A 13,530-nucleotide genomic window follows, 5' to 3' on the forward strand; every position below is an offset into this window, starting at 1 on the left:
TTGCGATGACTAAACATTTTCTCTCTTTTTCTTGAGTCATCAGACAGGTAACACAGTGACACATCGTGCACATCTTTAGCCTCAGCAGGCATCCCCAAGCCAAACAAAAACAGGCAAGAGCAGGCACGGTCCCTCAGATCCTTCACACTCAATAGATCATTTCTGAGGTAAAGCCAAGCCAGTCTTCAGACAGAGATCATCATGAGGGTACACAGAAAACAACATAGCTGCCCTTTCATCCGAGCCACCCATGGCTTGAGTCAGGGTCGAGGAGCACTTCCTATTCCCCAGAAAGCACAGCCAAAAGTGACAGTATCACAAGAAGCGGAGCAAGCAAATCAGTCCAGGCCACCAGTGAAGCAGATCCTCCCAGCCAGCAACACCAGCATGAACCATCCTAGCAGGAAACAGAGGATGGGGAGTGGGAGGGAGCAACAGGCTGTGTGGTCCCACATTCAGACAGACTGCCCTGATGGTCCTCTCCCAGCCTCAACATCCAGAAGGTTGCAACAAGAGATGTCAGCAGGGGTTTCCCTGGCTGCTACCATTAGAGGAGCAGCTCCTGGAGGGGTTAAGAGGAGCCAAGTGCAGTTTTCCAGTGCAAACCCAAGAAACAAGCATGACAGGACTTGCCCCGCCACGATTTTTCCAAAGCACTGTAATTGGCCCCCCTGCAGTCCCTGTTCAGAAAGAATACAGAGTGACAGCACTAAAATGACACCTTTCCCTACCATTTTCCCTCTGGCAAAGCACTGCACAGCTTGGGAGTAGCTCGAATGCACCCTGCTGCTGGGTTTATCCCAGGCAGCAACAGCATTCAGAGACAGACCTTGAACCTTTCAATAAAACCCATGATGCAATAAACTAAGCACAGCTCAATACAGTCTCTGTTTATCTCTTTTACTTGCCACCAGCACCATCCAAAGAGAAATAACCGAAATATCTTGCATATTTCTCTAATGACTCTTGCTACTCCGCTAGCACCCGAACTGAGGGACTAAGACCAAGAAGCAGCAAATGCCTTCCACGGGTTTATTAACCGGGTGCTCAGGTTTCCCAACAGCCACTCACTCTCCAAGCGGAAAGCCAGCAGAAGGATTGCAGCAGAGGGATCAGTGCTGTAGGTTTGTCCTGAAAGGCAAACCGAAGGCATCAAGGCTGCAGCATGAGCACCTCACTCAGCAAGGAAAGCTTTTCGTGAACCTGTCCCAGCCTGGTATCTTTACTGAAGGAAGCCTCATCAATCCAGCAAAACAAGTGCTGCTCCACACTACATCAATGCATTGACCAATCTCAACAGAAGTAAGCCCAAATCTCTGATCTCCTATTTCCAAGTACTGGTTATTCATCACTTACACACTCCTGGACCACTCTGCCCCACCATCTCAGCCTGCACATCTTTCTCCAGCCACCCACTTCTGAAGCAACCATATTACTTCTCCTGCAGATAACAAGCTATCAATCCATCAGCATCCCCCAGTGACAGATAACGCTAGCAGCCACCCCTCTGCAATGACATTGCACTGACCCAGCATGTAAAAAAGGGACAGTCCCACGCAGGGCACTCCCCGAGCAGTGACAGAGAGGAATAGGTGAGAGGCTGATGGGAAGAGTATATTTAAAACAGGGTTTCCATGCATGCACACTTCTTTCCTTCAGTTCATCTTCACCACCAGCTATAACAGGCATCACCCTACACTATTTTCCCCCAGCCATTTTCCCCAAACAAGCCTTCCTTATCACAGCACTCAGGCTGCCCCACACAGGGGATGCCCCAACCCTTTAACCCAGATCAGAAGCAAGATTTCCCCATTATCAAGAGCTGGCAAGAGCCAGATGTGCCCATCAACCTGCATCCACCACCCTTCTGCAAGGTCCTTATGCCTTGGGATAGGGCATCACTGCTGCCACCTTGCAGAGCAAAAGGTGCAACAGCCCACTATGAAGAGATTTCCGTATCTGCTAGATTCTTTCAGGCTCTTACAGAGTGTGCTACACTATTTCCAGTTTACAACTAGATTATAACGATCTGACCTCTGCTCAACCACAAAAACCCAAAGAAGTTGTAGCACAAAACCACTAAGCAATCCAAGTAATCCACCATCCTCATCACGACAGACTTCTGTGTACATATCTATCTAATAGAATAGCTCAGCTGGAAGGAATCTACAATGGTCATCTAGTCTAACTGTCTGACCACTTCAGGACTGAAGGAAAGGGACATCACCAGCAAGGACAGATCTCAACAGATACCCAAAAGCAGCAGCATCTTCCTCTGAACCTCTCTAACCTCTGCACCAGGACAGCAGCAGCAGAACTTATAGCACAATACAGAGTTCACTTTTGCAGATGATGTTTGGGCTAACAACTGTTATGTGCAAAATTTCCAATAGACCCTTGGGGATTTGTAGGCACTTTGAAGCTACTCTTCAAGAAACACTTTCACGTGAACAAGGCAAACACAATCACTCCAGGACAGTCCTAGTAGTGTAGGAGCACTCAAAGAACCGCAGAGGCCACAAACACCCTGTTTGTGTTGGATTTAAGATATTCCTACCTCCTTCGCAAAGCCTTATCTCACAAATTATTTTCCCAAAGCAACTGTACAGAATTATTTTTTTTTCTCCCCTGAATCACCTAGCTATCAATTAGATGACTTCTGTTATTTGGCACACAAGCTCGGGGTCGTAGCAGGCTCGCAGAGCGCCTCTAATCCACCCACCCAGGGCTATTTTTTCAAGCAACATGGTCTTTAATCACCACCTGAACACTCAACCCATCCTCCCACCCTCTCCGAGGACCTGGCCCGCACACATGCTGTTTACACAGCAGCCCACGCAGTAGCTTGGCTGGCTCCTTACAGGATCTGTCCCGTGCTGCTGGGCACAGCACACAGCACGCATTGCCAACCGGACTTTGTCCCATGCAGCTTCTACGGTGCTGAGCCAAACCCTGGCTCGGCTCCACCCAGGGTTTCATTGCTGTTGTGGCTTGTCCTCCCTGGGCTGCCCCAAATCATCCTGCAGAGTGTAAAATTAGGGGGGCTTTCACAGAAGCGGCTATTAGTTCTGGACAAAATGCTGGCCAACCTGGGTTTACTCAGGAGAGCAGGACAGGCGCCAGCCTACTGCATATTCTCATCAAATTCAGAGTCCCTTGGTCTCCGCTAGCATTTATATTAGGATCTGCCAGGGTAGGAAAAAGGGTTTGGGGAATGCATTGGGGAGCTGAATCCTCCTTTTTTTAAGGGGGTACGGGCATACTTTTCACCCTTGACTTGTAAAAGCCTGGGAAAGACCAGAACAGACCCTCTGGGTAGCCTTTGCAATGTCCCAAGTACTGTGGAAAGAGAAGCTGGCACCTGAGACCAGACACAGCAATAACATGTATCAGCATGCTCCCACCCCAGGTCACCGAGACAGGGAAGTAGGGTGAAGAGCTGCACACAGCCACAGCGCTCAACCATGAGCCCACACATGCCCAGGGCGCTGAACACTTCCACCACAACCACTGCAGCACCAGGTGAGCTGGCTTTGGCCCACACCATGGGTCCCCACCATGGCCCACACTGATAATGCATCTTCCACCACCCCAGGCTCAGCTCAGTCCCAAGCCCTGTGGCTCCAGGAACAGCTCCTGGAGCAACAGCCTCAGCACTGAAATGAAGTAAGGAGCATGAACCCCATCCTGCAGCCCTGAATCTCTTCGCTAGCCCCACTAAGGCATTCTTCTCTTGTTCTCTGTTCTTGTGCAATGTCTTCTGCTGAGAATAACTCCCCAGTGGTTTTGAAAAGGAAGGCATCTATTCTAAAGGAGATCTTTGCTTTTGATTTCATGTCTTATTAAAGATGATCTGGGACAGACCGATTGAGTTGGATATGAGTGGCATTTTAGTGACTAATGGGAAGATTACTTGGCCAGACCAGATCAGAACTGCAAGGACAGACAGAAAACAAACAGAAATGCCCACATATCAATGCTCTTGCCTGCTCACCCACACCTTCACAGACAGAAAACCACTAGCCCTGTCCATCTGATGCTCACCACAGCCTTCACCACAGCAGACAAAGGCTCACGCCACACAGGGTGTAGGGCAAGCCCAGGGAGAAAGCATGTTTCAGGCCCAGCTGAGACAACATTCATCACCTCTGCAACTCACTTTGCACTCGGCAAAGGCCTAAAAGGTACCAGGAAGAAACATGGTCCTGGCCCGGCATGCACAGCCGCATGCAGCAACAGGGAACCGCTCCTCAGAGGGACTCACCAAAAAGGCCTGGTCACCCATTTCCCCTTGTGAAGCTTAAAAAAATAAGAAAAGTCTGGGGACTGAGGGTAATTGTGCCAGGGTTGGGATCAGAGGGCCATTTATAGCTTTTCTAAAACGCATCTGATGAAATAAAAAAAAATTTGAATTCCATATTCCACTTCTTATGGCTCCGTAATGCGTTTTCCATCTCCCCAGTGCACAGCTGACATTCTGCACATTTCTGTGCACATTGTGCTCAGCCCATACTACGTGCAGAGAAGGGAGTGGAAGTGACTGAGCCCAGAAGCCTCCTGCTGCTGTCAGGCATCAGTGAGCACCAGCCCCGTTGCCCACAGCTCCTTGCTGAGGGAGCTGGGCTGCAAAGAGCTCTGGCACCTCCCGAGAAAGGTTGGCACAGTGGATACGTGTGCCTGTCCTGTGCTGGATCTCAAGATCTAGAAGAGTCCAGAGATCTGTAGAGAGAGCAAACATGTTTGCTTAGACCAGATGAACTGCACAGGCTGAACTGTAGCTAAAGATCTCTTTCTTAAGCTTTTTTCCCTGTTCTTTCAGATGATCTCTTCAATTAGGAGAGCCAATGTAAGCTCAGAGCAGTCGCTCCCTCCTAATTCTCATCTCTGAGGTTTGCTGCTTCTACATGTAGACAGGCTTGTACGCTTCAAAGCCAGCCTGCATTCGCCAAGCGGTCTAATAAAAGATATCCCCTCTAACAGCACACCCTGACTCACTTCCCTCTAGCCTCGACCAGCAGGTCTCCAACAGCAGGGCCAGATCAACAAGAACAGAAGATCCTGCCAGCTTTCGCACTGGTTCCCACGTCCATCTGGGGAGAGCAGGGCTGGAAGCACATCACCTTCCGTACCGCAGCAGCACACTCCATCCCGCTGCTCTGCCAGGAAGCCAGACACACCATGCAATCCTCACCGGCTTCTTCCAGATGGGAAAATTCAGAAAACACATCAAGTCCAAGCTGCACACTAACATCACAAAGCATTATCAAGCGATAGCAACATTTTGGAAGGAAAGGAGAGAAAACTGCGCTCCTCCAGCTGCTGTAATCGTTGGCTCTTTGCAACACAGTCTCTCCATCCTGGATGAAAATCCAGACTGCATCTCTCTGCATGAGCACACTTCCCTCATGGGTTCTAACAGCCTCCAAAAAAAAGAAATGCATCACCCATCAGCACACGTTGACAGGGCAGAGCTGTGGGTTTCTCATGGAGATTTAAGACCCACGGAAAAAACTGCAGCACCAAAACCCATTTAGAGAATGAAGGTATAAAAGATCCTTTAAATCCACATCCCACCAGGCTGGCAGCCCATCCAGCCTCGCATCCTGCCTCCAACAGAGAAGCTTTTACAAGCTGCAAAACCTTCCTAGGGCAAAGGCTGTACCCAGACACAGAGGTATGCTCCGTAATCTGCAAGAGCCCTCGGAAACCTTGAACCCCTCTTTATACCTAATGTCAAATCAGGGATGCTGGAAACTGGATACTCCAATGCAGGTATCACAAAACACAGGTAGCCAGAAGCCAACCCCCACATGCAGCCGATTGCCCATGCACCTGAGGAACAGCTTCTTAGAGCTGCACTCTGGGCACAAATCCTGCACAGAACTACATCAAACTGCGTGTGTTGGACTGGAAATAAATTCACAAGGCACCATAGAAGGAAAGCCCCCCAAACCTCTCACGCTCATCGGAGGTGAAAGAGCTTGACCCTGGAAATCCCTGGGTCACTTAAACTCCACACACATCCCAAGTCTCCAAATCCCAAATAAGCCCCATGTTTTCGATCCGTGCACAGACAACGCATGCAGACCCTGCACTGAATCAGGAGTGGGTCTACTTCCAAGAACCACTGGATTACAAGACAAGAATTGAAAAGGAGGATGAAAGCAGCAGCAGAGGGGGAAACCACTCTCCAAGCTGTGTCGGGGCCTGCGAGAGACGCACTTGGCCACCATGCAGGACCTGGCGAGCCTGCCGGTGCACACCCACTCACACTGGCACACAGCTCCCACCTCCTCCCCACTCCTCTCCCTGCCCGGCCACGCAGGGCCGAGGTTTGGTGCCAGCAAAGCGAATCATCCCAGAGCATCAGCCTGACTGGTGGCACGGCTCCCCACAACAGCCGCTCACTCCATCCAGGTGGAAATCCAGCACCCCAGCTCTGCCAGCCGGCACGGTCGCTCACGCCACACTGGTATGTGGCTTCCCACGCCCACCGCAGAGCCTTCCTCCCCACCACGCATCCCATCCTCACCGCTCAGGGCTGCCTGTGCAGAAATGACTGCTCACGATGAGGCTGGAGAGGGCTAGCTGGGCATTCCCACAGCTCCCTGGCATGGCCATGACACTTTCCACCGAAGCGGGACCCAAGCAAGCACAGGCAGTGCCATACCCGCTGGCTCAGTACTTTAATGCATCCCGGTAATGGGACCGTCCGCATTAGGGTCTGATCCTGGCGCTGGCTGTCAGGCTCCCAGGGACCGGCTCCCAGGCTGACTCATGGCACCAGGCAATAACCTGAGAAAAAGTCACCCGGGCGCGCTAACACCAGGCGGGGGCTGTGCCGGGGAGCCCCGGCGCCGCGGGAGGTGAATCCCCGAAAGGGAAGCAGAACCCCCTCGCACCCCCGCACCCCTCTCGGGGAGCCGCTCCACCCCAGGCTCGCCCCCCGCGGCTCCCCAAACGCAGCCCGGCTGCACGGAGGGACAGGCTCCCACTCGCAGAGCTAGAAGGGGAGGAAGGAAAAGCCACCGAAAGCCAGACCCGGCTGCAAAACTCTCGGTCACCATTGCGAAAAAAAACCACGATAATAATAAAAAAATAAAATTACAAGAGCGAAAGAAACCCGCGCACCGCAGCCCGGAGCGGGTGCGGGGACCTATCGCCCGCCGAGCGCCCCGACCCCGCGGTGGCGGAGGGACTTACCTGTCCGGCGGCGCCGCTACCCGCGGAGGGCCATGCCCGGCCACTCGAGGCAGCGCGGTCCCAACGCCTGGCTCGGCTCAGCACGGCTCGGCTCGGCTCAGCTCAGCACGGCTCGGCTCAGCTCAGCTCAGCTCAGCTCAGCTCAGCACGGCTCGGCTCGGCTCGGCACCGCTCGGCTCGGCGCGGCGGCAGCAGCGGGGCGCGGGGCGGCACGGGGCGGCGCACAAAAGCGGGAGGAAGCGGTGACGCGTGGCGCCGCCGCGGCCAATGGGACGGCGCGGGGCGGGCCGGGCTGGCCCCGCCGCTACCGACCGACCGGGGGCCGAGCGGCCGCGGTGCCGTGCCGCGCCGTGCCGCGCCGCGCCGCGCCGCGCCGCGCCGTGCCGTGCCGCGCAGCTAGGGGGCGACCGAGCGGCCGGGGCAACGGAGCCCGGCCCGGCCCGGCCCGCGGGGCAGCCCCGACCCCGGGGGCGGCTGGCAGCACGGCACGCGCTGGCACCGGCCCAGCGCCGCTCGGTCCCGGTGGGGCTGTGTGGGTCCCGACGATCGGATCAGCTCCGGTGGGGCTCCCCGGTCCCGCAGCTCCTCTCGGTCCCGGTTGGGTTCCCCCGGTCCTTCAGCTCGGATCAGCCCCGGCGGGGCTCCCCCGGTCCTGCAGCTCGGGTCAGCCCCGGTTAGACACCGTGGGATCCCCTGCTTTCAAGGATGGTATCTGACCTTTTGCGCGCCAGCCGAGGGTTTCTGGGACCTTCTGAAACAGGGCGGCTGGGACCCCACGGTCCTGCAGAGGGTTAACTTGGAAAACCAGCTGATGAGAAACGGTGCTGAGACCTCCTGACTCCGGGAAATGGGGCTTCGTGAGCCGAAGGGTTGGAGGAGCTGGTGGTGAACCCTCGCTGCAGCACAGCTTTCTGCAGGGCCCAGCTTTCTCCACACAGCCAGGACGCGAAGATGGGGTGAAAGGCTTACTCTCTTGGTTTGACTTTGCCTCTTTTGGGGGGAACTGAAGCAAAAGTGAGCCATAGTTCAGAGCAAAGGGTAGGGGGAGGCTCTGGGCTGTTCCCCTGGTCACAGCTTGCTGGCCAGAACAGCTCGGGGCTCAGTGGGTAGCTCCCCGTGGGAGGCAGAGCAGCCCGATTTACACCCGCCTGTCCCAAGCCGCCTCTGTGTGTCCAAGTCCCTTTGGGCTTGAATCCGCAGAGGGAGAGCCAACGATGGCGTAAAGGCAAAATTCACCAAAAGCCTCGTGCCTGAGAGACGGATCAAAGTGGGACCTGAGGTTTGTGTCAGATATCATTCAAACTAGTGGGAAAGCGAGAAAATTCACGCAGACAATGGGAAAAGTAAGTAAGGATATTTCCCTGATTTCCCTGTTTCCCCATTTAGTAAATATGTTGTAGAAAGGATCAGGAACAAAGTCAGCTCAAGCTTCTGAGGGGGGAGAGAAAAAAATGGGCAGAATCCTAAACCCATACCCATTCCCCTCAAGTTTTTAAGGACTTGCTGCTGCAAGCAAGTTTGAGCCATTGCCTATAAAGGCAATAGAAACCCCAACCAGGGACCCCTCCTGAGAGATTCAGATCTCACATCCTCATATACAATCGCGTGACCTATTAATAAAATCCATAGAAACCAATTCTGTATATACCAAATAACAGCAGATGGCTCCAGCCCAAACCGCTCCGGGTTCCCTCACTCCATAAATGATTTTACTAGGGCCAGTCGTGATCTTGATGTAATTGAATAGGTTTCACTCTTTTCTTTCTCCCTCCCCCTCCCCAGAATATTTGTGCAGCTTACGGAGAAACATCCAGGGGGACTTTTGCTGGAAGGAACCTCTGACTCCAGCTTGCCTCATCCGTTTGGGAAGCGGCGTAAGTCTATCCTAAGCCACCTGGCTTTGGGAAGGAGGTTGCCTTTTTCTGCACCTTCCCTCTAACTCTTAACAGCTTTTAATAAAATTCTGGTAACTTGGCACATTTGAAATGTTTTGGCTGCTGCCCACTGGGGATGTATGTAATGAATTCTTGGGCTGCAGATGCCTTTCTGAAATAAATCACATGTGTTTACCTTGGGAACCAGGCACAGAACCCCAGGACTTCAGGTTCAAGTATTATAAGGCATTAAGCGACAGGCAGCTCCTTTAAAACCTCCTAGGTTTAATGGGAATTGGTTAGGCAAGCACCATTTACTGCTGAAAACTCCTTCCAAGCAGCTTCTTTTTTCTGAATGTGTTTGATGCCCCAGGAATCCCGCTACAGGGATTTCAGTTCTAGGGTGTTCCTGAACAATATAAGGATTATCACGTGTGTAAAGCCTGTTTTCCATTGATGTCAACAGCTCTCTCCTGATGAGTGTGCTAAAGATCTGCCCCCGGATTCTGCCTCCTCAAGTTGCTCTTGAAAACATTGACAAAGCCTGGCAGAAGAACAGACAGAGGTGTGTGGCTCTGTGCGTAGTTCCATACGTTCTCCTACAAATGCTGGCTGACAGCCTTCACCATGTTTCTGGAGAGGAGTGAAAACCTGGTAGAGAGTGCGCAGTGGAGAGCACTGGTAAAATCAGTGTGTTGCAGGCAGGGGTTGTAGTGGCTCCATATGAGGAAACAAAACAGACATGGGCTATTCTTTGTCCCTGAGGACATCAGGCCTGGCATATTTTGTACATACAGCCAAATTCTCCCTTCTTTTCCAAAACAGTGTCTACTCTGCCAGTAGGAAACATTCTTTGGTGCATGCTGTCCCATGCCGTGCTGGTGTGTGTGCCAGCCAGTGAGATGAAAACCATGCCACACATAAAACATACAGATGTGTGCACTGGTTATCCTTAGTTGACTGGTATACATGGTGGGGTGGATATGAAGGATTAGATCATCCTGATAACGTCTTCAGTGAAAAGTTTGATGGCACAAGTAGGTAATAGTGAGCTATAAGAAAAGCTGTTGGTTCATCTGCAGAGCGAGAACTTTGCAAACCACAGCCCCAGGCTGTTCTATTTATGCTTCTCCTTTAATGACGTAAGCATTAGTATTTGCTGCGGGGAGAAAAAGGGGAAGATATTGGGCTTTTACCTAACTACTACTATTCTGGGCTATGTTAGGGTCCCTGCAGGAAGTGAACACAGGTCCCAGGGCACTGACCCAATTCTTCTGTGACTAAGTATGCTCCGTCTAACCTGAAAGTCTCCCATGCCTTCTGTTTGATATAATATCCTTTCTTGCTTCCTGTCCTAAATGGCAGCGTAAAGCTGTTGTGTGCTGTGAGACGTCTGTCAGGCTTTCTCTCCCATCAAGATGGTTGCGTATTGGCGGTGGGTGAAATCATTCCTATACTTAGTTTGCAAACTGTACAGGAATTATGCCATCTCGGTGTAAAGAAAAGAAACCAATTACTCAGAAAATGTGTGCTGCTTCACAGCTGAAGGCTGGAGCTGGTAATGGGCTTGGGTGGGATTTCAGCACGTAGGCATGAGCCTGTGATGCTGAAACGTCTGCATGGCAGCGCCTGGGCTTGGCAGACCTGCGTTGGCTGCAGCTCCTCCTTACCCAAGATTAATCGCAGGTCTGCTGTTTGCTGTGGAAAAGCGGGTGGAAAAAGAGTGCTACAGCTGTCCTATGTCCCTCTTAATGGTATTTCCTACAGAGAAGCCACATCTATCTTGCTTAAATATTCCCCCATTTCCCATGTGTTCTAACTGCTGCAAAGCTGAATGATTTGGGGACTACCTGACAGATAAACCTGGTCAGGACCCACAGACCAAACATGTCAGCATTCCTGAAGGATTCGTGCTGTTCCCAGAACAGGCCTGAATGTGTGCAGAGGTTTGCTGGGGACAGACATTTGGGGATAGCATTTCATCTCTACCTCTGCTTCTGTGCTACAAGAACCACATTGTGGAACGGTTGAGGAGGATGAGAGGTGGGTTCAGATCTCCTTTGCTGAGGTCACCGCGTCATTCCTGGCTACCTTTCTCTTCCTCTCCAGTTACATGAGATGCTCCCTGGCTGATATGACTGTATACTGTGCAGGAAAGACACCAAGATCTGCTCTATGAAAGCTCTCACAACCAAACAAGAGCAACAAGTGATCTCTCCAGCTCAATGGGGTTTGAAACCTCTCCTCTTCTGTGGCAGAAAACTTTTTCTCCTAAACAGCAGCTAATGCCTCCTGCCCACACAGCAAGTTAACCTCATGGGTTAGACCTTGGGTTTGTCACCTCTTGGGCTGAGGAGTAAATCCTGGGCTCCTTCCCAGGCTCCGTGTGGGATATTGCTAGCATCCACTCCAGCGTAAAAGGTAGGTGGCAGCAACAGCAACCGTATTTTAAAAGGAAAGGGTGAGTGCTGCATTTGAAGATAAAATGCGTAGGCCTCGTCCTAGAGGAGAGGGTTCAGAGCATGAAGACCCAAGAGCAGGGGCACACTCTCTATGCACTGTCACCCATCCACCACCCAGGAATACTGCAATTCCCCGTATTCGTGGGGTTAGAAAGTTGCTCTGTGAAGGTGTCAGAGCAAAGAGGTGCCCCCCAGCACTCTCTGAGGCAGTGTTTGTGTCCATCCACCTATCTGTAGCCAGCTGACAGGAGAAATTTTTCAGATCTTAAGAAACAAACACTGAAGGCTGTGTGACACGCAGAGGAAGGTAGCAGCATGCAGCAGACAGCAATGCTGATCAGCCAAAAGGAACAGGTTTTAACTTGTGTTTCTTCCAAGCTGAGTGTGATTACAATGAGATTGAGTTGTATGGATGGTATTTTTCCCTGGTAGTTGTCACATGCGCTTTCATAGCTGAATGTAAGTTTCCACGCTGACTTTGTTCCATGACTCACCTTCTCTGTCCAAACACAGGGAAAAATCTCCGAAAGGACAGAGTGAAAGTGAAGAGGATCTGGTTTCTGGACAGGTTGTTGAGCAAACATCATTGCAGCGCATTTCTCTGTGATGCTTTTTCATGTGTTCACGGAGCTTGGAACTTGTGTCACCCAAACAGTATTTGCAAGGTGAGTCTGTGTCTCACGCTGGTGAAAGGTGTGGAGCTGAAAGCCCTGGAGAGTTATACTACCTATCTGCAAACAGACCCAGTGCAGACTTTCTCAGGTAAGGTCAGAACTATCCCAGAACATTTATGGGCTCATCTGGCACCTGAATATTGTAGAAAATAGCACAAGAAATACTGTCCTTGTGGCATTTGCAGCTGAAACTGCAAGAAAGTAAAAAATTGCAGGCAACATCCTGCATTTCCATCTCACCTTCCCAGAAAGTTCAGAGAAAATCTTGATACTTTTTCTGAAAAAAAACTCAAGATTCTCCACCCTGCAACTCGGTCCTCTTGAGTACAGTCTAAGGGATAAGAGAACGACTGAAAAAGCATGGTCCAGACACAGGGTTAGGTATGTGTATCCAGCCTGCCCTGTCTTTGTTGCCACTGACTTCAATCGGATTTCGTTCCTTGAGAATATCAGCATATTTCTCTAATCCCTCTCCTGATCTGAAAAGTAACTGATCTACAGGGGTGTAGTGAAAGTCACCCATTATAATGAGTGCATTACAGTTGCCATTTCAATTGGTATTTTGCACTCCTTTCTGTATTCCTAGAATCATAGGATCATTTAGGTTGGAAAAGAACTTTAAGATCATTGAGTCCAACCATTAACCCAGCACTGACAAGTCCACCACTAAACCCTGTCCCTAAGTGCCACATCTACACACCTTTTAAATACCTCCAGGGCTGGGGTGACTCCACCTCCTCCCTGGGCAGCCTGTTCCAGTGCTTGACAACCCCTTTAGTGGTGAAATTTTTCCTAATATCCAATCTGAACCTCCCCAGTAGCTCCTACCAGAACCGTTCAGGCATATTTGTACTTCTGCAGCTGAAAGAGAATCATGTACCAGCAGCTACCTAGCCTGAGTTTCTTTGTATTTCTTCCCATCCACCCACATGGAGCTGGATTTTAGGTGACAGAAATCAGGGGAAGTAGAGACTGATTTACCACAACTGGGATCTCTCCCATTGGCCATAAACTTATCTGCACACATCAAGTGGAAACCTACAGTTTTTCCTTTACATCTGTCACGAGGGGGAAGAAATCACCAAAACAATCAAAACCTGACTGTTTACACATGTTTTGTTTTATAAATGGACTTGTATAGAAAGTTGCAGCACTGTGGCACAGACAGCTTACATAAATCTCTTATCACAAAAGCCATATGTCCTCGTTTCCTCATCTGTGGTAAAATACAAGCAGCGGTGCTTAGATAATTAGGAAGCTGGAGGTAAAGCAGTCAGCATCCAGCAGTAGGAAAGTGTATATGGGTGAAGGTTACAA

At 51.1% G+C, this 13,530-nt stretch overlaps 1 protein-coding gene across 3 annotated transcripts in view; it reads right to left on the reverse strand.

Annotated features, from left to right (window-relative positions):
- LOC102050351 (mitogen-activated protein kinase kinase kinase 3-like) overlaps positions 1–7,354 on the reverse strand; it is an 82,355-nt gene extending 75,001 nt beyond the window's left edge. For all 3 annotated transcript variants that reach the window (XM_055708347.1, XM_055708346.1, XM_055708345.1), the window contains exon 1: positions 7,204–7,354. The gene's annotated coding sequence lies outside the window, so the exon portion shown is untranslated. The remainder of the gene's footprint in view (positions 1–7,203) is intronic.
- Between the last annotated feature and the right edge of the window lie 6,176 nt (positions 7,355–13,530).

Source organism: Falco cherrug, chromosome 4, assembly GCF_023634085.1.
Source record: "Falco cherrug isolate bFalChe1 chromosome 4, bFalChe1.pri, whole genome shotgun sequence".
In the NCBI taxonomy this organism is placed as follows: Eukaryota; Metazoa; Chordata; class Aves; order Falconiformes; family Falconidae; genus Falco; species Falco cherrug.